Consider the following 24,112-nt stretch of genomic DNA (forward strand, 5'->3'; position numbering starts at 1 on the left):
AATGAAGCAGAGTTGCCAGTTCTTCAAGCCCAGGATGAGCTGCCGTCTTGGAGGTGAAGGGTGTGACAGGACATCCAAAAAATGTGTGGCCGAACTGCGCATCAAAACATGCCTCCCGTGAGGATAGAGCTCAACACCGCCAGTTTTCGAGACTTGCGCATGGCAGGCGACAATTCTACCGCTGAGCTAACAACCCTTGCATGTCCGCCAATTGTCCCGCTGAATTCGCGCTACTGTCCAAACTCTCCTCTCCAGACGCTTAAAATGGATGCACAAACTCTGCCACGTACTGCGCATCAAAGCACATCGCTTGCGTGAGGCTACAAGTCACTACCTTCTGATTTCGTGATTCACATGTGGCAGGCGACAGTTCTAACGCTCAGCCACCAGCCCTTACAAGTCTGCCAATTGTCTCGTCGAATTCGCGCCACTCTCCAAAGTCTACTCTCAACAACATCTTGACTTAATGCAGATACGATGTCCAACCCAAGTTTGGTTTGCATAGACTTCTTGTTCCAACTTAACAGTCAGGCAAGAATGACTTCAAATTATCCCTCTCCATGGACCCTGTTGGCAAAGGAACTCCAGGCAACCTCCAGAGACTCAGCTCGGGAGCTGCTGATAACCAATTATCAGCCCTTGTTCATCCGCTTCCAATGCAAAGACATTCCTAACCCTACCTGGACAAAGTGTCCTAGAAGAAATAACAGGTAGGAGTCATTTGGGAGCCAACGTGTGGTGCCCCGCAATTCTGACCTGAGAAAAGAAAGAGGAATTGTGGTGAAAGTTGGATGAAGTGGTTTCAGAGGGCCGGCACACATCCATAGGGGAGGATCGCCTGCCACGTGTGAGTCTTGAAATCAAACAGATGGGAAGGCTTTCCACGCTCAATGGCAGAATGATTTGGATTGATCCCTGTTCTAGATCTCGCATCGGAGGAGGCTGAAAATCCACTACAAAGGAGTGGTTCTAAGGCTCCAGCGTCCTCGAAATGGGTAGAAGAGGTACAAAATGGATGGACCAACTCTGTACCAAAACACCTGCCTCGTGTGAGGCTCGAACTCACGACCTTCAGATTATGAGACTGACGCGCTGCCTACTGCGCCAACGAGGCTGACAGGGAACCTGAAAATGGACGATTTCTCGAAGCTGCACAGAAATGAAATTCAGCTTGGACAAACAAAGGTGAGTCCCCAGGTATTTAAGCCCTGAACGGGTTTTGGAGGTGAAGAGTGCCACAGGAGATCCTAAAAACGGTGTTTTGACCCAGCTCCGGCTTACCTGAAAGGGACAAGCGGTAGACAATGGATGGGTTGCCTTTGCCACGTACTGTGTATCAAGCGAGGCTCAAGACACCATCTTCCCCCAAAACGGACCATTCTTCTTTTGTCTCGTAGTGCCGTCTTAAGTTAAATTCCTTAATTACAGCCACATTAGCTCCACTAATAAGACACACGGGTTTACCAGCAATGTCTGTAAACATATATTCAGTCACCCACTGGCGCTGGCAGGCGACAATTCTAAGTCTGCCAATTGTCCCGCCGAATTCGCGCCACTGTCCAAAGTCTCCTCTCAACAACATCTTGACTTAATGCAGATACGATGTCCAACCCAAGTTTGGTTTGCACAGGCTTCTTGTTCCAAATCTTGATGCCGTCTGGCCGTGACCGAGAACAAACTTAATGCCCCCCAAGACCCCACGCATAAAGGAACCGTGCATTGGCCGGGAATCGAACCCGGGTCTCCCGCGTGGCAGGCGAGAATTCTACCACTGAACCACCAATGCTCACACACGTGGCAGTTTTCTCAACGAATTCGCGCCATTGCCCAAGCGCTCCTCTCGAGGCGCAGCGGAAAATGTAGCCCGATACACCCACGCGTCACTCATCAAGACACCTCTGTGGCAGCTCCCTGATGGTCTAGTGGTCAGGATTCGGCGCTCTCACCGCCGCGGCCCGGGTTCGATTCCCGGTCAGGGAAACTGTGTTTTGCCCCACCTCCGCCTTACCCGAAAGGGACAAGCGGTAGACAATGGATGGGTTGCCTTTGCCACGTACTGTGTATCAAGAGAGCCTCAAGGCACCATCTCCCCCCAAAACGGACCATTCCTTGAAGCCGTCAACAAATGAAGCAGAGTTGCCAGTTCTTCAAGCCCAGGATGAGCTGCCGTCTTGGAGGTGAAGGGTGTGACAGGACATCCAAAAAATGTGTGGCCGAACTGCGCATCAAAACATGCCTCCCGTGAGGATAGAGCTCAACACCGCCAGTTTTCGAGACTTGCGCATGGCAGGCGACAATTCTACCGCTGAGCTAACAACCCTTGCATGTCCGCCAATTGTCCCGCTGAATTCGCGCTACTGTCCAAACTCTCCTCTCCAGACGCTTAAAATGGATGCACAAACTCTGCCACGTACTGCGCATCAAAGCACATCGCTTGCGTGAGGCTACAAGTCACTACCTTCTGATTTCGTGATTCACATGTGGCAGGCGACAGTTCTAACGCTCAGCCACCAGCCCTTACAAGTCTGCCAATTGTCTCGTCGAATTCGCGCCACTCTCCAAAGTCTACTCTCAACAACATCTTGACTTAATGCAGATACGATGTCCAACCCAAGTTTGGTTTGCATAGACTTCTTGTTCCAACTTAACAGTCAGGCAAGAATGACTTCAAATTATCCCTCTCCATGGACCCTGTTGGCAAAGGAACTCCAGGCAACCTCCAGAGACTCAGCTCGGGAGCTGCTGATAACCAATTATCAGCCCTTGTTCATCCGCTTCCAATGCAAAGACATTCCTAACCCTACCTGGACAAAGTGTCCTAGAAGAAATAACAGGTAGGAGTCATTTGGGAGCCAACGTGTGGTGCCCCGCAATTCTGACCTGAGAAAAGAAAGAGGAATTGTGGTGAAAGTTGGATGAAGTGGTTTCAGAGGGCCGGCACACATCCATAGGGGAGGATCGCCTGCCACGTGTGAGTCTTGAAATCAAACAGATGGGAAGGCTTTCCACGCTCAATGGCAGAATGATTTGGATTGATCCCTGTTCTAGATCTCGCATCGGAGGAGGCTGAAAATCCACTACAAAGGAGTGGTTCTAAGGCTCCAGCGTCCTCGAAATGGGTAGAAGAGGTACAAAATGGATGGACCAACTCTGTACCAAAACACCTGCCTCGTGTGAGGCTCGAACTCACGACCTTCAGATTATGAGACTGACGCGCTGCCTACTGCGCCAACGAGGCTGACAGGGAACCTGAAAATGGACGATTTCTCGAAGCTGCACAGAAATGAAATTCAGCTTGGACAAACAAAGGTGAGTCCCCAGGTATTTAAGCCCTGAACGGGTTTTGGAGGTGAAGAGTGCCACAGGAGATCCTAAAAACGGTGTTTTGACCCAGCTCCGGCTTACCTGAAAGGGACAAGCGGTAGACAATGGATGGGTTGCCTTTGCCACGTACTGTGTATCAAGCGAGGCTCAAGACACCATCTTCCCCCAAAACGGACCATTCTTCTTTTGTCTCGTAGTGCCGTCTTAAGTTAAATTCCTTAATTACAGCCACATTAGCTCCACTAATAAGACACACGGGTTTACCAGCAATGTCTGTAAACATATATTCAGTCACCCACTGGCGCTGGCAGGCGACAATTCTAAGTCTGCCAATTGTCCCGCCGAATTCGCGCCACTGTCCAAAGTCTCCTCTCAACAACATCTTGACTTAATGCAGATACGATGTCCAACCCAAGTTTGGTTTGCACAGGCTTCTTGTTCCAAATCTTGATGCCGTCTGGCCGTGACCGAGAACAAACTTAATGCCCCCCAAGACCCCACGCATAAAGGAACCGTGCATTGGCCGGGAATCGAACCCGGGTCTCCCGCGTGGCAGGCGAGAATTCTACCACTGAACCACCAATGCTCACACACGTGGCAGTTTTCTCAACGAATTCGCGCCATTGCCCAAGCGCTCCTCTCGAGGCGCAGCGGAAAATGTAGCCCGATACACCCACGCGTCACTCATCAAGACACCTCTGTGGCAGCTCCCTGATGGTCTAGTGGTCAGGATTCGGCGCTCTCACCGCCGCGGCCCGGGTTCGATTCCCGGTCAGGGAAACTGTGTTTTGCCCCACCTCCGCCTTACCCGAAAGGGACAAGCGGTAGACAATGGATGGGTTGCCTTTGCCACGTACTGTGTATCAAGAGAGCCTCAAGGCACCATCTCCCCCCAAAACGGACCATTCCTTGAAGCCGTCAACAAATGAAGCAGAGTTGCCAGTTCTTCAAGCCCAGGATGAGCTGCCGTCTTGGAGGTGAAGGGTGTGAAAGGACATCCAAAAAATGTGTGGCCGAACTGCGCATCAAAACATGCCTCCCGTGAGGATAGAGCTCAACACCGCCAGTTTTCGAGACTTGCGCATGGCAGGCGACAATTCTACCGCTGAGCTAACAACCCTTGCATGTCCGCCAATTGTCCCGCTGAATTCGCGCTACTGTCCAAACTCTCCTCTCCAGACGCTTAAAATGGATGCACAAACTCTGCCACGTACTGCGCATCAAAGCACATCGCTTGCGTGAGGCTACAAGTCACTAACTTCTGATTTCGTGATTCACATGTGGCAGGCGACAGTTCTAACGCTCAGCCACCAGCCCTTACAAGTCTGCCAATTGTCTCGTCGAATTCGCGCCACTCTCCAAAGTCTACTCTCAACAACATCTTGACTTAATGCAGATACGATGTCCAACCCAAGTTTGGTTTGCATAGACTTCTTGTTCCAACTTAACAGTCAGGCAAGAATGACTTCAAATTATCCCTCTCCATGGACCCTGTTGGCAAAGGAACTCCAGGCAACCTCCAGAGACTCAGCTCGGGAGCTGCTGATAACCAATTATCAGCCCTTGTTCATCCGCTTCCAATGCAAAGACATTCCTAACCCTACCTGGACAAAGTGTCCTAGAAGAAATAACAGGTAGGAGTCATTTGGGAGCCAACGTGTGGTGCCCCGCAATTCTGACCTGAGAAAAGAAAGAGGAATTGTGGTGAAAGTTGGATGAAGTGGTTTCAGAGGGCCGGCACACATCCATAGGGGAGGATCGCCTGCCACGTGTGAGTCTTGAAATCAAACAGATGGGAAGGCTTTCCACGCTCAATGGCAGAATGATTTGGATTGATCCCTGTTCTAGATCTCGCATCGGAGGAGGCTGAAAATCCACTACAAAGGAGTGGTTCTAAGGCTCCAGCGTCCTCAAAATGGGTAGAAGAGGTACAAAATGGATGGACCAACTCTGTACCAAAACACCTGCCTCGTGTGAGGCTCGAACTCACGACCTTCAGATTATGAGACTGACGCGCTGCCTACTGCGCCAACGAGGCTGACAGGGAACCTGAAAATGGACGATTTCTCGAAGCTGCACAGAAATGAAATTCAGCTTGGACAAACAAAGGTGAGTCCCCAGGTATTTAAGCCCTGAACGGGTTTTGGAGGTGAAGAGTGCCACAGGAGATCCTAAAAACGGTGTTTTGACCCAGCTCCGGCTTACCTGAAAGGGACAAGCGGTAGACAATGGATGGGTTGCCTTTGCCACGTACTGTGTATCAAGCGAGGCTCAAGACACCATCTTCCCCCAAAACGGACCATTCTTCTTTTGTCTCGTAGTGCCGTCTTAAGTTAAATTCCTTAATTACAGCCACATTAGCTCCACTAATAAGACACACGGGTTTACCAGCAATGTCTGTAAACATATATTCAGTCACCCACTGGCGCTGGCAGGCGACAATTCTAAGTCTGCCAATTGTCCCGCCGAATTCGCGCCACTGTCCAAAGTCTCCTCTCAACAACATCTTGACTTAATGCAGATACGATGTCCAACCCAAGTTTGGTTTGCACAGGCTTCTTGTTCCAAATCTTGATGCCGTCTGGCCGTGACCGAGAACAAACTTAATGCCCCCCAAGACCCCACGCATAAAGGAACCGTGCATTGGCCGGGAATCGAACCCGGGTCTCCCGCGTGGCAGGCGAGAATTCTACCACTGAACCACCAATGCTCACACACGTGGCAGTTTTCTCAACGAATTCGCGCCATTGCCCAAGCGCTCCTCTCGAGGCGCAGCGGAAAATGTAGCCCGATACACCCACGCGTCACTCATCAAGACACCTCTGTGGCAGCTCCCTGATGGTCTAGTGGTCAGGATTCGGCGCTCTCACCGCCGCGGCCCGGGTTCGATTCCCGGTCAGGGAAACTGTGTTTTGCCCCACCTCCGCCTTACCCGAAAGGGACAAGCGGTAGACAATGGATGGGTTGCCTTTGCCACGTACTGTGTATCAAGAGAGCCTCAAGGCACCATCTCCCCCCAAAACGGACCATTCCTTGAAGCCGTCAACAAATGAAGCAGAGTTGCCAGTTCTTCAAGCCCAGGATGAGCTGCCGTCTTGGAGGTGAAGGGTGTGACAGGACATCCAAAAAATGTGTGGCCGAACTGCGCATCAAAACATGCCTCCCGTGAGGATAGAGCTCAACACCGCCAGTTTTCGAGACTTGCGCATGGCAGGCGACAATTCTACCGCTGAGCTAACAACCCTTGCATGTCCGCCAATTGTCCCGCTGAATTCGCGCTACTGTCCAAACTCTCCTCTCCAGACGCTTAAAATGGATGCACAAACTCTGCCACGTACTGCGCATCAAAGCACATCGCTTGCGTGAGGCTACAAGTCACTACCTTCTGATTTCGTGATTCACATGTGGCAGGCGACAGTTCTAACGCTCAGCCACCAGCCCTTACAAGTCTGCCAATTGTCTCGTCGAATTCGCGCCACTCTCCAAAGTCTACTCTCAACAACATCTTGACTTAATGCAGATACGATGTCCAACCCAAGTTTGGTTTGCATAGACTTCTTGTTCCAACTTAACAGTCAGGCAAGAATGACTTCAAATTATCCCTCTCCATGGACCCTGTTGGCAAAGGAACTCCAGGCAACCTCCAGAGACTCAGCTCGGGAGCTGCTGATAACCAATTATCAGCCCTTGTTCATCCGCTTCCAATGCAAAGACATTCCTAACCCTACCTGGACAAAGTGTCCTAGAAGAAATAACAGGTAGGAGTCATTTGGGAGCCAACGTGTGGTGCCCCGCAATTCTGACCTGAGAAAAGAAAGAGGAATTGTGGTGAAAGTTGGATGAAGTGGTTTCAGAGGGCCGGCACACATCCATAGGGGAGGATCGCCTGCCACGTGTGAGTCTTGAAATCAAACAGATGGGAAGGCTTTCCACGCTCAATGGCAGAATGATTTGGATTGATCCCTGTTCTAGATCTCGCATCGGAGGAGGCTGAAAATCCACTACAAAGGAGTGGTTCTAAGGCTCCAGCGTCCTCGAAATGGGTAGAAGAGGTACAAAATGGATGGACCAACTCTGTACCAAAACACCTGCCTCGTGTGAGGCTCGAACTCACGACCTTCAGATTATGAGACTGACGCGCTGCCTACTGCGCCAACGAGGCTGACAGGGAACCTGAAAATGGACGATTTCTCGAAGCTGCACAGAAATGAAATTCAGCTTGGACAAACAAAGGTGAGTCCCCAGGTATTTAAGCCCTGAACGGGTTTTGGAGGTGAAGAGTGCCACAGGAGATCCTAAAAACGGTGTTTTGACCCAGCTCCGGCTTACCTGAAAGGGACAAGCGGTAGACAATGGATGGGTTGCCTTTGCCACGTACTGTGTATCAAGCGAGGCTCAAGACACCATCTTCCCCCAAAACGGACCATTCTTCTTTTGTCTCGTAGTGCCGTCTTAAGTTAAATTCCTTAATTACAGCCACATTAGCTCCACTAATAAGACACACGGGTTTACCAGCAATGTCTGTAAACATATATTCAGTCACCCACTGGCGCTGGCAGGCGACAATTCTAAGTCTGCCAATTGTCCCGCCGAATTCGCGCCACTGTCCAAAGTCTCCTCTCAACAACATCTTGACTTAATGCAGATACGATGTCCAACCCAAGTTTGGTTTGCACAGGCTTCTTGTTCCAAATCTTGATGCCGTCTGGCCGTGACCGAGAACAAACTTAATGCCCCCCAAGACCCCACGCATAAAGGAACCGTGCGTTGGCCGGGAATCGAACCCGGGTCTCCCGCGTGGCAGGCGAGAATTCTACCACTGAACCACCAATGCTCACACACGTGGCAGTTTTCTCAACGAATTCGTGCCATTGCCCAAGCGCTCCTCTCGAGGCGCAGCGGAAAATGTAGCCCGATACACCCACGCGTCACTCATCAAGACACCTCTGTGGCAGCTCCCTGATGGTCTAGTGGTCAGGATTCGGCGCTCTCACCGCCGCGGCCCGGGTTCGATTCCCGGTCAGGGAAACTGTGTTTTGCCCCACCTCCGCCTTACCCGAAAGGGACAAGCGGTAGACAATGGATGGGTTGCCTTTGCCACGTACTGTGTATCAAGAGAGCCTCAAGGCACCATCTCCCCCCAAAACGGACCATTCCTTGAAGCCGTCAACAAATGAAGCAGAGTTGCCAGTTCTTCAAGCCCAGGATGAGCTGCCGTCTTGGAGGTGAAGGGTGTGACAGGACATCCAAAAAATGTGTGGCCGAACTGCGCATCAAAACATGCCTCCCGTGAGGATAGAGCTCAACACCGCCAGTTTTCGAGACTTGCGCATGGCAGGCGACAATTCTACCGCTGAGCTAACAACCCTTGCATGTCCGCCAATTGTCCCGCTGAATTCGCGCTACTGTCTAAACTCTCCTCTCCAGACGCTTAAAATGGATGCACAAACTCTGCCACGTACTGCGCATCAAAGCACATCGCTTGCGTGAGGCTACAAGTCACTACCTTCTGATTTCGTGATTCACATGTGGCAGGCGACAGTTCTAACGCTCAGCCACCAGCCCTTACAAGTCTGCCAATTGTCTCGTCGAATTCGCGCCACTCTCCAAAGTCTACTCTCAACAACATCTTGACTTAATGCAGATACGATGTCCAACCCAAGTTTGGTTTGCATAGACTTCTTGTTCCAACTTAACAGTCAGGCAAGAATGACTTCAAATTATCCCTCTCCATGGACCCTGTTGGCAAAGGAACTCCAGGCAACCTCCAGAGACTCAGCTCGGGAGCTGCTGATAACCAATTATCAGCCCTTGTTCATCCGCTTCCAATGCAAAGACATTCCTAACCCTACCTGGACAAAGTGTCCTAGAAGAAATAACAGGTAGGAGTCATTTGGGAGCCAACGTGTGGTGCCCCGCAATTCTGACCTGAGAAAAGAAAGAGGAATTGTGGTGAAAGTTGGATGAAGTGGTTTCAGAGGGCCGGCACACATCCATAGGGGAGGATCGCCTGCCACGTGTGAGTCTTGAAATCAAACAGATGGGAAGGCTTTCCACGCTCAATGGCAGAATGATTTGGATTGATCCCTGTTCTAGATCTCGCATCGGAGGAGGCTGAAAATCCACTACAAAGGAGTGGTTCTAAGGCTCCAGCGTCCTCGAAATGGGTAGAAGAGGTACAAAATGGATGGACCAACTCTGTACCAAAACACCTGCCTCGTGTGAGGCTCGAACTCACGACCTTCAGATTATGAGACTGACGCGCTGCCTACTGCGCCAACGAGGCTGACAGGGAACCTGAAAATGGACGATTTCTCGAAGCTGCACAGAAATGAAATTCAGCTTGGACAAACAAAGGTGAGTCCCCAGGTATTTAAGCCCTGAACGGGTTTTGGAGGTGAAGAGTGCCACAGGAGATCCTAAAAACGGTGTTTTGACCCAGCTCCGGCTTACCTGAAAGGGACAAGCGGTAGACAATGGATGGGTTGCCTTTGCCACGTACTGTGTATCAAGCGAGGCTCAAGACACCATCTTCCCCCAAAACGGACCATTCTTCTTTTGTCTCGTAGTGCCGTCTTAAGTTAAATTCCTTAATTACAGCCACATTAGCTCCACTAATAAGACACACGGGTTTACCAGCAATGTCTGTAAACATATATTCAGTCACCCACTGGCGCTGGCAGGCGACAATTCTAAGTCTGCCAATTGTCCTGCCGAATTCGCGCCACTGTCCAAAGTCTCCTCTCAACAACATCTTGACTTAATGCAGATACGATGTCCAACCCAAGTTTGGTTTGCACAGGCTTCTTGTTCCAAATCTTGATGCCGTCTGGCCATGACCAAACTTAATGCCCCCCAAGACCCCACGCATAAAGGAACCGTGCGTTGGCCGGGAATCGAACCCGGGTCTCCCGCGTGGCAGGCGAGAATTCTACCACTGAACCACCAATGCTCACACACGTGGCAGTTTTCTCAACGAATTCGCGCCATTGCCCAAGCGCTCCTCTCGAGGCGCAGCGGAAAATGTAGCCCGATACACCCACGCGTCACTCATCAAGACACCTCTGTGGCAGCTCCCTGATGGTCTAGTGGTCAGGATTCGGAGCTCTCACCGCCGCGGCCCGGGTTCGATTCCCGGTCAGGGAAACTGTGTTTTGCCCCACCTCCGCCTTACCCGAAAGGGACAAGCGGTAGACAATGGATGGGTTGCCTTTGCCACGTACTGTGTATCAAGAGAGCCTCAAGGCACCATCTCCCCCCAAAACGGACCATTCCTTGAAGCCGTCAACAAATGAAGCAGAGTTGCCAGTTCTTCAAGCCCAGGATGAGCTGCCGTCTTGGAGGTGAAGGGTGTGACAGGACATCCAAAAAATGTGTGGCCGAACTGCGCATCAAAACATGCCTCCCGTGAGGATAGAGCTCAACACCGCCAGTTTTCGAGACTTGCGCATGGCAGGCGACAATTCTACCGCTGAGCTAACAACCCTTGCATGTCCGCCAATTGTCCCGCTGAATTCGCGCTACTGTCCAAACTCTCCTCTCCAGACGCTTAAAATGGATGCACAAACTCTGCCACGTACTGCGCATCAAAGCACATCGCTTGCGTGAGGCTACAAGTCACTACCTTCTGATTTCGTGATTCACATGTGGCAGGCGACAGTTCTAACGCTCAGCCACCAGCCCTTACAAGTCTGCCAATTGTCTCGTCGAATTCGCGCCACTCTCCAAAGTCTACTCTCAACAACATCTTGACTTAATGCAGATACGATGTCCAACCCAAGTTTGGTTTGCATAGACTTCTTGTTCCAACTTAACAGTCAGGCAAGAATGACTTCAAATTATCCCTCTCCATGGACCCTGTTGGCAAAGGAACTCCAGGCAACCTCCAGAGACTCAGCTCGGGAGCTGCTGATAACCAATTATCAGCCCTTGTTCATCCGCTTCCAATGCAAAGACATTCCTAACCCTACCTGGACAAAGTGTCCTAGAAGAAATAACAGGTAGGAGTCATTTGGGAGCCAACGTGTGGTGCCCCGCAATTCTGACCTGAGAAAAGAAAGAGGAATTGTGGTGAAAGTTGGATGAAGTGGTTTCAGAGGGCCGGCACACATCCATAGGGGAGGATCGCCTGCCACGTGTGAGTCTTGAAATCAAACAGATGGGAAGGCTTTCCACGCTCAATGGCAGAATGATTTGGATTGATCCCTGTTCTAGATCTCGCATCGGAGGAGGCTGAAAATCCACTACAAAGGAGTGGTTCTAAGGCTCCAGCGTCCTCGAAATGGGTAGAAGAGGTACAAAATGGATGGACCAACTCTGTACCAAAACACCTGCCTCGTGTGAGGCTCGAACTCACGACCTTCAGATTATGAGACTGACGCGCTGCCTACTGCGCCAACGAGGCTGACAGGGAACCTGAAAATGGACGATTTCTCGAAGCTGCACAGAAATGAAATTCAGCTTGGACAAACAAAGGTGAGTCCCCAGGTATTTAAGCCCTGAACGGGTTTTGGAGGTGAAGAGTGCCACAGGAGATCCTAAAAACGGTGTTTTGACCCAGCTCCGGCTTACCTGAAAGGGACAAGCGGTAGACAATGGATGGGTTGCCTTTGCCACGTACTGTGTATCAAGCGAGGCTCAAGACACCATCTTCCCCCAAAACGGACCATTCTTCTTTTGTCTCGTAGTGCCGTCTTAAGTTAAATTCCTTAATTACAGCCACATTAGCTCCACTAATAAGACACACGGGTTTACCAGCAATGTCTGTAAACATATATTCAGTCACCCACTGGCGCTGGCAGGCGACAATTCTAAGTCTGCCAATTGTCCCGCCGAATTCGCGCCACTGTCCAAAGTCTCCTCTCAACAACATCTTGACTTAATGCAGATACGATGTCCAACCCAAGTTTGGTTTGCACAGGCTTCTTGTTCCAAATCTTGATGCCGTCTGGCCGTGACCGAGAACAAACTTAATGTCCCCCAAGACCCCACGCATAAAGGAACCGTGCATTGGCCGGGAATCGAACCCGGGTCTCCCGCGTGGCAGGCGAGAATTCTACCACTGAACCACCAATGCTCACACACGTGGCAGTTTTCTCAACGAATTCGCGCCATTGCCCAAGCGCTCCTCTCGAGGCGCAGCGGAAAATGTAGCCCGATACACCCACGCGTCACTCATCAAGACACCTCTGTGGCAGCTCCCTGATGGTCTAGTGGTCAGGATTCGGCGCTCTCACCGCCGCGGCCCGGGTTCGATTCCCGGTCAGGGAAACTGTGTTTTGCCCCACCTCCGCCTTACCCGAAAGGGACAAGCGGTAGACAATGGATGGGTTGCCTTTGCCACGTACTGTGTATCAAGAGAGCCTCAAGGCACCATCTCCCCCCAAAACGGACCATTCCTTGAAGCCGTCAACAAATGAAGCAGAGTTGCCAGTTCTTCAAGCCCAGGATGAGCTGCCGTCTTGGAGGTGAAGGGTGTGACAGGACATCCAAAAAATGTGTGGCCGAACTGCGCATCAAAACATGCCTCCCGTGAGGATAGAGCTCAACACCGCCAGTTTTCGAGACTTGCGCATGGCAGGCGACAATTCTACCGCTGAGCTAACAACCCTTGCATGTCCGCCAATTGTCCCGCTGAATTCGCGCTACTGTCCAAACTCTCCTCTCCAGACGCTTAAAATGGATGCACAAACTCTGCCACGTACTGCGCATCAAAGCACATCGCTTGCGTGAGGCTACAAGTCACTACCTTCTGATTTCGTGATTCACATGTGGCAGGCGACAGTTCTAACGCTCAGCCACCAGCCCTTACAAGTCTGCCAATTGTCTCGTCGAATTCGCGCCACTCTCCAAAGTCTACTCTCAACAACATCTTGACTTAATGCAGATACGATGTCCAACCCAAGTTTGGTTTGCATAGACTTCTTGTTCCAACTTAACAGTCAGGCAAGAATGACTTCAAATTATCCCTCTCCATGGACCCTGTTGGCAAAGGAACTCCAGGCAACCTCCAGAGACTCAGCTCGGGAGCTGCTGATAACCAATTATCAGCCCTTGTTCATCCGCTTCCAATGCAAAGACATTCCTAACCCTACCTGGACAAAGTGTCCTAGAAGAAATAACAGGTAGGAGTCATTTGGGAGCCAACGTGTGGTGCCCCGCAATTCTGACCTGAGAAAAGAAAGAGGAATTGTGGTGAAAGTTGGATGAAGTGGTTTCAGAGGGCCGGCACACATCCATAGGGGAGGATCGCCTGCCACGTGTGAGTCTTGAAATCAAACAGATGGGAAGGCTTTCCACGCTCAATGGCAGAATGATTTGGATTGATCCCTGTTCTAGATCTCGCATCGGAGGAGGCTGAAAATCCACTACAAAGGAGTGGTTCTAAGGCTCCAGCGTCCTCGAAATGGGTAGAAGAGGTACAAAATGGATGGACCAACTCTGTACCAAAACACCTGCCTCGTGTGAGGCTCGAACTCACGACCTTCAGATTATGAGACTGACGCGCTGCCTACTGCGCCAACGAGGCTGACAGGGAACCTGAAAATGGACGATTTCTCGAAGCTGCACAGAAATGAAATTCAGCTTGGACAAACAAAGGTGAGTCCCCAGGTATTTAAGCCCTGAACGGGTTTTGGAGGTGAAGAGTGCCACAGGAGATCCTAAAAACGGTGTTTTGACCCAGCTCCGGCTTACCTGAAAGGGACAAGCGGTAGACAATGGATGGGTTGCCTTTGCCACGTACTGTGTATCAAGCGAGGCTCAAGACACCATCTTCCCCCAAAACGGACCATTCTTCTTTTGTCTCGTAGTGCCGTCTTAAGTTAAATTCCTTAATTACAGCCACATTAGCTCCACTAATAAGACACACGGGTTTACCAGCAATGTCTGTAAACATATATTCAGTCACCCACTGGCGCTGGCAGGCGACAATTCTAAGTCTGCCAATTGTCCCGCCGAATTCGCGCCACTGTCCAAAGTCTCCTCTCAACAACATCTTGACTTAATGCAGATACGATGTCCAACCCAAGTTTGGTTTGCACAGGCTTCTTGTTCCAAATCTTGATGCCGTCTGGCCGTGACCGAGAACAAACTTAATGCCCCCCAAGACCCCACGCATAAAGGAACCGTGCATTGGCCGGGAATCGAACCCGGGTCTCCCGCGTGGCAGGCGAGAATTCTACCACTGAACCACCAATGCTCACACACGTGGCAGTTTTCTCAACGAATTCGCGCCATTGCCCAAGCGCTCCTCTCGAGGCGCAGCGGAAAATGTAGCCCGATACACCCACGCGTCACTCATCAAGACACCTCTGTGGCAGCTCCCTGATGGTCTAGTGGTCAGGATTCGGCGCTCTCACCGCCGCGGCCCGGGTTCGATTCCCGGTCAGGGAAACTGTGTTTTGCCCCACCTCCGCCTTACCCGAAAGGGACAAGCGGTAGACAATGGATGGGTTGCCTTTGCCACGTACTGTGTATCAAGAGAGCCTCAAGGCACCATCTCCCCCCAAAACGGACCATTCCTTGAAGCCGTCAACAAATGAAGCAGAGTTGCCAGTTCTTCAAGCCCAGGATGAGCTGCCGTCTTGGAGGTGAAGGGTGTGACAGGACATCCAAAAAATGTGTGGCCGAACTGCGCATCAAAACATGCCTCCCGTGAGGATAGAGCTCAACACCGCCAGTTTTCGAGACTTGCGCATGGCAGGCGACAATTCTACCGCTGAGCTAACAACCCTTGCATGTCCGCCAATTGTCCCGCTGAATTCGCGCTACTGTCCAAACTCTCCTCTCCAGACGCTTAAAATGGATGCACAAACTCTGCCACGTACTGCGCATCAAAGCACATCGCTTGCGTGAGGCTACAAGTCACTACCTTCTGATTTCGTGATTCACATGTGGCAGGCGACAGTTCTAACGCTCAGCCACCAGCCCTTACAAGTCTGCCAATTGTCTCGTCGAATTCGCGCCACTCTCCAAAGTCTACTCTCAACAACATCTTGACTTAATGCAGATACGATGTCCAACCCAAGTTTGGTTTGCATAGACTTCTTGTTCCAACTTAACAGTCAGGCAAGAATGACTTCAAATTATCCCTCTCCATGGACCCTGTTGGCAAAGGAACTCCAGGCAACCTCCAGAGACTCAGCTCGGGAGCTGCTGATAACCAATTATCAGCCCTTGTTCATCCGCTTCCAATGCAAAGACATTCCTAACCCTACCTGGACAAAGTGTCCTAGAAGAAATAACAGGTAGGAGTCATTTGGGAGCCAACGTGTGGTGCCCCGCAATTCTGACCTGAGAAAAGAAAGAGGAATTGTGGTGAAAGTTGGATGAAGTGGTTTCAGAGGGCCGGCACACATCCATAGGGGAGGATCGCCTGCCACGTGTGAGTCTTGAAATCAAACAGATGGGAAGGCTTTCCACGCTCAATGGCAGAATGATTTGGATTGATCCCTGTTCTAGATCTCGCATCGGAGGAGGCTGAAAATCCACTACAAAGGAGTGGTTCTAAGGCTCCAGCGTCCTCGAAATGGGTAGAAGAGGTACAAAATGGATGGACCAACTCTGTACCAAAACACCTGCCTCGTGTGAGGCTCGAACTCACGACCTTCAGATTATGAGACTGACGCGCTGCCTACTGCGCCAACGAGGCTGACAGGGAACCTGAAAATGGACGATTTCTCGAAGCTGCACAGAAATGAAATTCAGCTTGGACAAACAAAGGTGAGTCCCCAGGTATTTAAGCCCTGAACGGGTTTTGGAGGTGAAGAGTGCCACAGGAGATCCTAAAAACGGTGTTTTGACCCAGCTCCGGCTTACCTGAAAGGGACAAGCGGTAGACAATGGATGGGTTGCCTTTGCCACGTACTGTGTATCAAGCGAGGCTCAAGACACCATCTTCCCCCAAAACGGACCATTCTTCTTTTGTCTCGTAGTGCCGTCTTAAGTTAAATTCCTTAATTACAGCCACATTAGCTCCACTAATAAGACACACGGGTTTACCAGCAATGTCTGTAAACATATATTCAGTCACCCACTGGCGCTGGCAGGCGACAATTCTAAGTCTGCCAATTGTCCCGCCGAATTCGCGCCACTGTCCAAAGTCTCCTCTCAACAACATCTTGACTTAATGCAGATACGATGTCCAACCCAAGTTTGGTTTGCACAGGCTTCTTGTTCCAAATCTTGATGCCGTCTGGCCGTGACCGAGAACAAACTTAATGCCCCCCAAGACCCCACGCATAAAGGAACCGTGCATTGGCCGGGAATCGAACCCGGGTCTCCCGCGTGGCAGGCGAGAATTCTACCACTGAACCACCAATGCTCACACACGTGGCAGTTTTCTCAACGAATTCGCGCCATTGCCCAAGCGCTCCTCTCGAGGCGCAGCGGAAAATGTAGCCCGATACACCCACGCGTCACTCATCAAGACACCTCTGTGGCAGCTCCCTGATGGTCTAGTGGTCAGGATTCGGCGCTCTCACCGCCGCGGCCCGGGTTCGATTCCCGGTCAGGGAAACTGTGTTTTGCCCCACCTCCGCCTTACCCGAAAGGGACAAGCGGTAGACAATGGATGGGTTGCCTTTGCCACGTACTGTGTATCAAGAGAGCCTCAAGGCACCATCTCCCCCCAAAACGGACCATTCCTTGAAGCCGTCAACAAATGAAGCAGAGTTGCCAGTTCTTCAAGCCCAGGATGAGCTGCCGTCTTGGAGGTGAAGGGTGTGACAGGACATCCAAAAAATGTGTGGCCGAACTGCGCATCAAAACATGCCTCCCGTGAGGATAGAGCTCAACACCGCCAGTTTTCGAGACTTGCGCATGGCAGGCGACAATTCTACCGCTGAGCTAACAACCCTTGCATGTCCGCCAATTGTCCCGCTGAATTCGCGCTACTGTCCAAACTCTCCTCTCCAGACGCTTAAAATGGATGCACAAACTCTGCCACGTACTGCGCATCAAAGCACATCGCTTGCGTGAGGCTACAAGTCACTACCTTCTGATTTCGTGATTCACATGTGGCAGGCGACAGTTCTAACGCTCAGCCACCAGCCCTTACAAGTCTGCCAATTGTCTCGTCGAATTCGCGCCACTCTCCAAAGTCTACTCTCAACAACATCTTGACTTAATGCAGATACGATGTCCAACCCAAGTTTGGTTTGCATAGACTTCTTGTTCCAACTTAACAGTCAGGCAAGAATGACTTCAAATTATCCCTCTCCATGGACCCTGTTGGCAAAGGAACTCCAGGCAACCTCCAGAGACTCAGCTCGGGAGCTGCTGATAACCAATTATCAGCCCTTGTTCATCCGCTTCCAATGCAAAGACATTCCTAACCCTACCTGGACAAAGTGTCCTAGAAGAAATAACAGGTAGGAGTCATTTGGGAGCCAACGTGTGGTGCCCCGCAATTCTGACCTGAGAAAAGAAAGAGGAATTGTGGTGAAAGTTGGATGAAGTGGTTTCAGAGGGCCGGCACACATCCATAGGGGAGGATCGCCTGCCACGTGTGAGTCTTGAAATCAAACAGATGGGAAGGCTTTCCACGCTCAATGGCAGAATGATTTGGATTGATCCCTGTTCTAGATCTCGCATCGGAGGAGGCTGAAAATCCACTACAAAGGAGTGGTTCTAAGGCTCCAGCGTCCTCGAAATGGGTAGAAGAGGTACAAAATGGATGGACCAACTCTGTACCAAAACACCTGCCTCGTGTGAGGCTCGAACTCACGACCTTCAGATTATGAGACTGACGCGCTGCCTACTGCGCCAACGAGGCTGACAGGGAACCTGAAAATGGACGATTTCTCGAAGCTGCACAGAAATGAAATTCAGCTTGGACAAACAAAGGTGAGTCCCCAGGTATTTAAGCCCTGAACGGGTTTTGGAGGTGAAGAGTGCCACAGGAGATCCTAAAAACGGTGTTTTGACCCAGCTCCGGCTTACCTGAAAGGGACAAGCGGTAGACAATGGATGGGTTGCCTTTGCCACGTACTGTGTATCAAGCGAGGCTCAAGACACCATCTTCCCCCAAAACGGACCATTCTTCTTTTGTCTCGTAGTGCCGTCTTAAGTTAAATTCCTTAATTACAGCCACATTAGCTCCACTAATAAGACACACGGGTTTACCAGCAATGTCTGTAAACATATATTCAGTCACCCACTGGCGCTGGCAGGCGACAATTCTAAGTCTGCCAATTGTCCCGCCGAATTCGCGCCACTGTCCAAAGTCTCCTCTCAACAACATCTTGACTTAATGCAGATACGATGTCCAACCCAAGTTTGGTTTGCACAGGCTTCTTGTTCCAAATCTTGATGCCGTCTGGCCGTGACCGAGAACAAACTTAATGCCCCCCAAGACCCCACGCATAAAGGAACCGTGCATTGGCCGGGAATCGAACCCGGGTCTCCCGCGTGGCAGGCGAGAATTCTACCACTGAACCACCAATGCTCACACACGTGGCAGTTTTCTCAACGAATTCGCGCCATTGCCCAAGCGCTCCTCTCGAGGCGCAGCGGAAAATGTAGCCCGATACACCCACGCGTCACTCATCAAGACACCTCTGTGGCAGCTCCCTGATGGTCTAGTGGTCAGGATTCGGCGCTCTCACCGCCGCGGCCCGGGTTCGATTCCCGGTCAGGGAAACTGTGTTTTGCCCCACCTCCGCCTTACCCGAAAGGGACAAGCGGTAGACAATGGATGGGTTGCCTTTGCCACGTACTGTGTATCAAGAGAGCCTCAAGGCACCATCTCCCCCCAAAACGGACCATTCCTTGAAGCCGTCAACAAATGAAGCAGAGTTGCCAGTTCTTCAAGCCCAGGATGAGCTGCCGTCTTGGAGGTGAAGGGTGTGACAGGACATCCAAAAAATGTGTGGCCGAACTGCGCATCAAAACATGCCTCCCGTGAGGATAGAGCTCAACACCGCCAGTTTTCGAGACTTGCGCATGGCAGGCGACAATTCTACCGCTGAGCTAACAACCCTTGCATGTCCGCCAATTGTCCCGCTGAATTCGCGCTACTGTCCAAACTCTCCTCTCCAGACGCTTAAAATGGATGCACAAACTCTGCCACGTACTGCGCATCAAAGCACATCGCTTGCGTGAGGCTACAAGTCACTACCTTCTGATTTCGTGATTCACATGTGGCAGGCGACAGTTCTAACGCTCAGCCACCAGCCCTTACAAGTCTGCCAATTGTCTCGTCGAATTCGCGCCACTCTCCAAAGTCTACTCTCAACAACATCTTGACTTAATGCAGATACGATGTCCAACCCAAGTTTGGTTTGCATAGACTTCTTGTTCCAACTTAACAGTCAGGCAAGAATGACTTCAAATTATCCCTCTCCATGGACCCTGTTGGCAAAGGAACTCCAGGCAACCTCCAGAGACTCAGCTCGGGAGCTGCTGATAACCAATTATCAGCCCTTGTTCATCCGCTTCCAATGCAAAGACATTCCTAACCCTACCTGGACAAAGTGTCCTAGAAGAAATAACAGGTAGGAGTCATTTGGGAGCCAACGTGTGGTGCCCCGCAATTCTGACCTGAGAAAAGAAAGAGGAATTGTGGTGAAAGTTGGATGAAGTGGTTTCAGAGGGCCGGCACACATCCATAGGGGAGGATCGCCTGCCACGTGTGAGTCTTGAAATCAAACAGATGGGAAGGCTTTCCACGCTCAATGGCAGAATGATTTGGATTGATCCCTGTTCTAGATCTCGCATCGGAGGAGGCTGAAAATCCACTACAAAGGAGTGGTTCTAAGGCTCCAGCGTCCTCGAAATGGGTAGAAGAGGTACAAAATGGATGGACCAACTCTGTACCAAAACACCTGCCTCGTGTGAGGCTCGAACTCACGACCTTCAGATTATGAGACTGACGCGCTGCCTACTGCGCCAACGAGGCTGACAGGGAACCTGAAAATGGACGATTTCTCGAAGCTGCACAGAAATGAAATTCAGCTTGGACAAACAAAGGTGAGTCCCCAGGTATTTAAGCCCTGAACGGGTTTTGGAGGTGAAGAGTGCCACAGGAGATCCTAAAAACGGTGTTTTGACCCAGCTCCGGCTTACCTGAAAGGGACAAGCGGTAGACAATGGATGGGTTGCCTTTGCCACGTACTGTGTATCAAGCGAGGCTCAAGACACCATCTTCCCCCAAAACGGACCATTCTTCTTTTGTCTCGTAGTGCCGTCTTAAGTTAAATTCCTTAATTACAGCCACATTAGCTCCACTAATAAGACACACGGGTTTACCAGCAATGTCTGTAAACATATATTCAGTCACCCACTGGCGCTGGCAGGCGACAATTCTAAGTCTGCCAATTGTCCCGCCGAATTCGCGCCACTGTCCAAAGTCTCCTCTCAACAACATCTTGACTTAATGCAGATACGATGTCCAACCCAAGTTTGGTTTGCACAGGCTTCTTGTTCCAAATCTTGATGCCGTCTGGCCGTGACCGAGAACAAACTTAATGCCCCCCAAGACCCCACGCATAAAGGAACCGTGCATTGGCCGGGAATCGAACCCGGGTCTCCCGCGTGGCAGGCGAGAATTCTACCACTGAACCACCAATGCTCACACACGTGGCAGTTTTCTCAACGAATTCGCGCCATTGCCCAAGCGCTCCTCTCGAGGCGCAGCGGAAAATGTAGCCCGATACACCCACGCGTCACTCATCAAGACACCTCTGTGGCAGCTCCCTGATGGTCTAGTGGTCAGGATTCGGCGCTCTCACCGCCGCGGCCCGGGTTCGATTCCCGGTCAGGGAAACTGTGTTTTGCCCCACCTCCGCCTTACCCGAAAGGGACAAGCGGTAGACAATGGATGGGTTGCCTTTGCCACGTACTGTGTATCAAGAGAGCCTCAAGGCACCATCTCCCCCCAAAACGGACCATTCCTTGAAGCCGTCAACAAATGAAGCAGAGTTGCCAGTTCTTCAAGCCCAGGATGAGCTGCCGTCTTGGAGGTGAAGGGTGTGACAGGACATCCAAAAAATGTGTGGCCGAACTGCGCATCAAAACATGCCTCCCGTGAGGATAGAGCTCAACACCGCCAGTTTTCGAGACTTGCGCATGGCAGGCGACAATTCTACCGCTGAGCTAACAACCCTTGCATGTCCGCCAATTGTCCCGCTGAATTCGCGCTACTGTCCAAACTCTCCTCTCCAGACGCTTAAAATGGATGCACAAACTCTGCCACGTACTGCGCATCAAAGCACATCGCTTGCGTGAGGCTACAAGTCACTACCTTCTGATTTCGTGATTCACATGTGGCAGGCGACAGTTCTAACGCTCAGCCACCAGCCCTTACAAGTCTGCCAATTGTCTCGTCGAATTCGCGCCACTCTCCAAAGTCTACTCTCAACAACATCTTGACTTAATGCAGATACGATGTCCAACCCAAGTTTGGTTTGCATAGACTTCTTGTTCCAACTTAACAGTCAGGCAAGAATGACTTCAAATTATCCCTCTCCATGGACCCTGTTGGCAAAGGAACTCCAGGCAACCTCCAGAGACTCAGCTCGGGAGCTGCTGATAACCAATTATCAGCCCTTGTTCATCCGCTTCCAATGCAAAGACATTCCTAACCCTACCTGGACAAAGTGTCCTAGAAGAAATAACAGGTAGGAGTCATTTGGGAGCCAACGTGTGGTGCCCCGCAATTCTGACCTGAGAAAAGAAAGAGGAATTGTGGTGAAAGTTGGATGAAGTGGTTTCAGAGGGCCGGCACACATCCATAGGGGAGGATCGCCTGCCACGTGTGAGTCTTGAAATCAAACAGATGGGAAGGCTTTCCACGCTCAATGGCAGAATGATTTGGATTGATCCCTGTTCTAGATCTCGCATCGGAGGAGGCTGAAAATCCACTACAAAGGAGTGGTTCTAAGGCTCCAGCGTCCTCGAAATGGGTAGAAGAGGTACAAAATGGATGGACCAACTCTGTACCAAAACACCTGCCTCGTGTGAGGCTCGAACTCACGACCTTCAGATTATGAGACTGACGCGCTGCCTACTGCGCCAACGAGGCTGACAGGGAACCTGAAAATGGACGATTTCTCGAAGCTGCACAGAAATGAAATTCAGCTTGGACAAACAAAGGTGAGTCCCCAGGTATTTAAGCCCTGAACGGGTTTTGGAGGTGAAGAGTGCCACAGGAGATCCTAAAAACGGTGTTTTGACCCAGCTCCGGCTTACCTGAAAGGGACAAGCGGTAGACAATGGATGGGTTGCCTTTGCCACGTACTGTGTATCAAGCGAGGCTCAAGACACCATCTTCCCCCAAAACGGACCATTCTTCTTTTGTCTCGTAGTGCCGTCTTAAGTTAAATTCCTTAATTACAGCCACATTAGCTCCACTAATAAGACACACGGGTTTACCAGCAATGTCTGTAAACATATATTCAGTCACCCACTGGCGCTGGCAGGCGACAATTCTAAGTCTGCCAATTGTCCCGCCGAATTCGCGCCACTGTCCAAAGTCTCCTCTCAACAACATCTTGACTTAATGCAGATACGATGTCCAACCCAAGTTTGGTTTGCACAGGCTTCTTGTTCCAAATCTTGATGCCGTCTGGCCGTGACCGAGAACAAACTTAATGCCCCCCAAGACCCCACGCATAAAGGAACCGTGCATTGGCCGGGAATCGAACCCGGGTCTCCCGCGTGGCAGGCGAGAATTCTACCACTGAACCACCAATGCTCACACACGTGGCAGTTTTCTCAACGAATTCGCGCCATTGCCCAAGCGCTCCTCTCGAGGCGCAGCGGAAAATGTAGCCCGATACACCCACGCGTCACTCATCAAGACACCTCTGTGGCAGCTCCCTGATGGTCTAGTGGTCAGGATTCGGCGCTCTCACCGCCGCGGCCCGGGTTCGATTCCCGGTCAGGGAAACTGTGTTTTGCCCCACCTCCGCCTTACCCGAAAGGGACAAGCGGTAGACAATGGATGGGTTGCCTTTGCCACGTACTGTGTATCAAGAGAGCCTCAAGGCACCATCTCCCCCCAAAACGGACCATTCCTTGAAGCCGTCAACAAATGAAGCAGAGTTGCCAGTTCTTCAAGCCCAGGATGAGCTGCCGTCTTGGAGGTGAAGGGTGTGACAGGACATCCAAAAAATGTGTGGCCGAACTGCGCATCAAAACATGCCTCCCGTGAGGATAGAGCTCAACACCGCCAGTTTTCGAGACTTGCGCATGGCAGGCGACAATTCTACCGCTGAGCTAACAACCCTTGCATGTCCGCCAATTGTCCCGCTGAATTCGCGCTACTGTCCAAACTCTCCTCTCCAGACGCTTAAAATGGATGCACAAACTCTGCCACGTACTGCGCATCAAAGCACATCGCTTGCGTGAGGCTACAAGTCACTACCTTCTGATTTCGTGATTCACATGTGGCAGGCGACAGTTCTAACGCTCAGCCACCAGCCCTTACAAGTCTGCCAATTGTCTCGTCGAATTCGCGCCACTCTCCAAAGTCTACTCTCAACAACATCTTGACTTAATGCAGATACGATGTCCAACCCAAGTTTGGTTTGCATAGACTTCTTGTTCCAACTTAACAGTCAGGCAAGAATGACTTCAAATTATCCCTCTCCATGGACCCTGTTGGCAAAGGAACTCCAGGCAACCTCCAGAGACTCAGCTCGGAAGCTGCTGATAACCAATTATCAGCCCTTGTTCATCCGCTTCCAATGCAAAGACATTCCTAACCCTACCTGGACAAAGTGTCCTAGAAGAAATAACAGGTAGGAGTCATTTGGGAGCCAACGTGTGGTGCCCCGCAATTCTG

At 51.0% G+C, this 24,112-nt stretch overlaps 33 non-coding genes across 33 annotated transcripts; 11 read left to right on the forward strand and 22 right to left on the reverse strand.

Moving 5' to 3' along the window:
- Positions 1 to 1,041: 1,041 nt before the first annotated feature.
- Positions 1,042 to 1,114, reverse strand: trnam-cau (transfer RNA methionine (anticodon CAU)). Its single transcript has one exon. It is a non-coding gene; the product is annotated as a tRNA-Met (tRNA).
- Positions 1,115 to 1,715: 601 nt separating this feature from the next.
- Positions 1,716 to 1,786, reverse strand: trnag-gcc (transfer RNA glycine (anticodon GCC)). The gene has a single exon. It is a non-coding gene; the product is annotated as a tRNA-Gly (tRNA).
- A 122-nt stretch (positions 1,787 to 1,908) lies between these two features.
- Positions 1,909 to 1,980, forward strand: trnae-cuc (transfer RNA glutamic acid (anticodon CUC)). Its single transcript has one exon. It is a non-coding gene; the product is annotated as a tRNA-Glu (tRNA).
- Positions 1,981 to 3,165: 1,185 nt separating this feature from the next.
- Positions 3,166 to 3,238, reverse strand: trnam-cau (transfer RNA methionine (anticodon CAU)). The gene has a single exon. It is a non-coding gene; the product is annotated as a tRNA-Met (tRNA).
- Positions 3,239 to 3,839: 601 nt separating this feature from the next.
- Positions 3,840 to 3,910, reverse strand: trnag-gcc (transfer RNA glycine (anticodon GCC)). The gene has a single exon. It is a non-coding gene; the product is annotated as a tRNA-Gly (tRNA).
- Positions 3,911 to 4,032: 122 nt separating this feature from the next.
- On the forward strand, positions 4,033 to 4,104 carry trnae-cuc (transfer RNA glutamic acid (anticodon CUC)). The gene has a single exon. It is a non-coding gene; the product is annotated as a tRNA-Glu (tRNA).
- A 1,185-nt stretch (positions 4,105 to 5,289) lies between these two features.
- On the reverse strand, positions 5,290 to 5,362 carry trnam-cau (transfer RNA methionine (anticodon CAU)). Its single transcript has one exon. It is a non-coding gene; the product is annotated as a tRNA-Met (tRNA).
- A 601-nt stretch (positions 5,363 to 5,963) lies between these two features.
- trnag-gcc (transfer RNA glycine (anticodon GCC)) lies at positions 5,964 to 6,034 on the reverse strand. The gene has a single exon. It is a non-coding gene; the product is annotated as a tRNA-Gly (tRNA).
- Positions 6,035 to 6,156: 122 nt separating this feature from the next.
- trnae-cuc (transfer RNA glutamic acid (anticodon CUC)) lies at positions 6,157 to 6,228 on the forward strand. Its single transcript has one exon. It is a non-coding gene; the product is annotated as a tRNA-Glu (tRNA).
- A 1,185-nt stretch (positions 6,229 to 7,413) lies between these two features.
- On the reverse strand, positions 7,414 to 7,486 carry trnam-cau (transfer RNA methionine (anticodon CAU)). Its single transcript has one exon. It is a non-coding gene; the product is annotated as a tRNA-Met (tRNA).
- Positions 7,487 to 8,087: 601 nt separating this feature from the next.
- On the reverse strand, positions 8,088 to 8,158 carry trnag-gcc (transfer RNA glycine (anticodon GCC)). The gene has a single exon. It is a non-coding gene; the product is annotated as a tRNA-Gly (tRNA).
- A 122-nt stretch (positions 8,159 to 8,280) lies between these two features.
- trnae-cuc (transfer RNA glutamic acid (anticodon CUC)) lies at positions 8,281 to 8,352 on the forward strand. The gene has a single exon. It is a non-coding gene; the product is annotated as a tRNA-Glu (tRNA).
- Positions 8,353 to 9,537: 1,185 nt separating this feature from the next.
- On the reverse strand, positions 9,538 to 9,610 carry trnam-cau (transfer RNA methionine (anticodon CAU)). Its single transcript has one exon. It is a non-coding gene; the product is annotated as a tRNA-Met (tRNA).
- A 595-nt stretch (positions 9,611 to 10,205) lies between these two features.
- On the reverse strand, positions 10,206 to 10,276 carry trnag-gcc (transfer RNA glycine (anticodon GCC)). Its single transcript has one exon. It is a non-coding gene; the product is annotated as a tRNA-Gly (tRNA).
- A 122-nt stretch (positions 10,277 to 10,398) lies between these two features.
- trnae-cuc (transfer RNA glutamic acid (anticodon CUC)) lies at positions 10,399 to 10,470 on the forward strand. Its single transcript has one exon. It is a non-coding gene; the product is annotated as a tRNA-Glu (tRNA).
- Positions 10,471 to 11,655: 1,185 nt separating this feature from the next.
- trnam-cau (transfer RNA methionine (anticodon CAU)) lies at positions 11,656 to 11,728 on the reverse strand. Its single transcript has one exon. It is a non-coding gene; the product is annotated as a tRNA-Met (tRNA).
- A 601-nt stretch (positions 11,729 to 12,329) lies between these two features.
- On the reverse strand, positions 12,330 to 12,400 carry trnag-gcc (transfer RNA glycine (anticodon GCC)). The gene has a single exon. It is a non-coding gene; the product is annotated as a tRNA-Gly (tRNA).
- A 122-nt stretch (positions 12,401 to 12,522) lies between these two features.
- Positions 12,523 to 12,594, forward strand: trnae-cuc (transfer RNA glutamic acid (anticodon CUC)). Its single transcript has one exon. It is a non-coding gene; the product is annotated as a tRNA-Glu (tRNA).
- Positions 12,595 to 13,779: 1,185 nt separating this feature from the next.
- trnam-cau (transfer RNA methionine (anticodon CAU)) lies at positions 13,780 to 13,852 on the reverse strand. The gene has a single exon. It is a non-coding gene; the product is annotated as a tRNA-Met (tRNA).
- A 601-nt stretch (positions 13,853 to 14,453) lies between these two features.
- Positions 14,454 to 14,524, reverse strand: trnag-gcc (transfer RNA glycine (anticodon GCC)). Its single transcript has one exon. It is a non-coding gene; the product is annotated as a tRNA-Gly (tRNA).
- Positions 14,525 to 14,646: 122 nt separating this feature from the next.
- On the forward strand, positions 14,647 to 14,718 carry trnae-cuc (transfer RNA glutamic acid (anticodon CUC)). Its single transcript has one exon. It is a non-coding gene; the product is annotated as a tRNA-Glu (tRNA).
- Positions 14,719 to 15,903: 1,185 nt separating this feature from the next.
- Positions 15,904 to 15,976, reverse strand: trnam-cau (transfer RNA methionine (anticodon CAU)). Its single transcript has one exon. It is a non-coding gene; the product is annotated as a tRNA-Met (tRNA).
- A 601-nt stretch (positions 15,977 to 16,577) lies between these two features.
- trnag-gcc (transfer RNA glycine (anticodon GCC)) lies at positions 16,578 to 16,648 on the reverse strand. Its single transcript has one exon. It is a non-coding gene; the product is annotated as a tRNA-Gly (tRNA).
- A 122-nt stretch (positions 16,649 to 16,770) lies between these two features.
- Positions 16,771 to 16,842, forward strand: trnae-cuc (transfer RNA glutamic acid (anticodon CUC)). The gene has a single exon. It is a non-coding gene; the product is annotated as a tRNA-Glu (tRNA).
- A 1,185-nt stretch (positions 16,843 to 18,027) lies between these two features.
- trnam-cau (transfer RNA methionine (anticodon CAU)) lies at positions 18,028 to 18,100 on the reverse strand. The gene has a single exon. It is a non-coding gene; the product is annotated as a tRNA-Met (tRNA).
- Positions 18,101 to 18,701: 601 nt separating this feature from the next.
- Positions 18,702 to 18,772, reverse strand: trnag-gcc (transfer RNA glycine (anticodon GCC)). Its single transcript has one exon. It is a non-coding gene; the product is annotated as a tRNA-Gly (tRNA).
- A 122-nt stretch (positions 18,773 to 18,894) lies between these two features.
- On the forward strand, positions 18,895 to 18,966 carry trnae-cuc (transfer RNA glutamic acid (anticodon CUC)). The gene has a single exon. It is a non-coding gene; the product is annotated as a tRNA-Glu (tRNA).
- A 1,185-nt stretch (positions 18,967 to 20,151) lies between these two features.
- trnam-cau (transfer RNA methionine (anticodon CAU)) lies at positions 20,152 to 20,224 on the reverse strand. Its single transcript has one exon. It is a non-coding gene; the product is annotated as a tRNA-Met (tRNA).
- A 601-nt stretch (positions 20,225 to 20,825) lies between these two features.
- On the reverse strand, positions 20,826 to 20,896 carry trnag-gcc (transfer RNA glycine (anticodon GCC)). Its single transcript has one exon. It is a non-coding gene; the product is annotated as a tRNA-Gly (tRNA).
- A 122-nt stretch (positions 20,897 to 21,018) lies between these two features.
- trnae-cuc (transfer RNA glutamic acid (anticodon CUC)) lies at positions 21,019 to 21,090 on the forward strand. The gene has a single exon. It is a non-coding gene; the product is annotated as a tRNA-Glu (tRNA).
- A 1,185-nt stretch (positions 21,091 to 22,275) lies between these two features.
- Positions 22,276 to 22,348, reverse strand: trnam-cau (transfer RNA methionine (anticodon CAU)). Its single transcript has one exon. It is a non-coding gene; the product is annotated as a tRNA-Met (tRNA).
- Positions 22,349 to 22,949: 601 nt separating this feature from the next.
- On the reverse strand, positions 22,950 to 23,020 carry trnag-gcc (transfer RNA glycine (anticodon GCC)). The gene has a single exon. It is a non-coding gene; the product is annotated as a tRNA-Gly (tRNA).
- A 122-nt stretch (positions 23,021 to 23,142) lies between these two features.
- On the forward strand, positions 23,143 to 23,214 carry trnae-cuc (transfer RNA glutamic acid (anticodon CUC)). The gene has a single exon. It is a non-coding gene; the product is annotated as a tRNA-Glu (tRNA).
- The last annotated feature ends 898 nt before the right edge of the window (positions 23,215 to 24,112 follow it).

The sequence above is a fragment of the Maylandia zebra genome, linkage group LG23 (genome assembly GCF_041146795.1).
Source record: "Maylandia zebra isolate NMK-2024a linkage group LG23, Mzebra_GT3a, whole genome shotgun sequence".
NCBI classification, from domain to species: domain Eukaryota; kingdom Metazoa; phylum Chordata; class Actinopteri; order Cichliformes; family Cichlidae; genus Maylandia; species Maylandia zebra.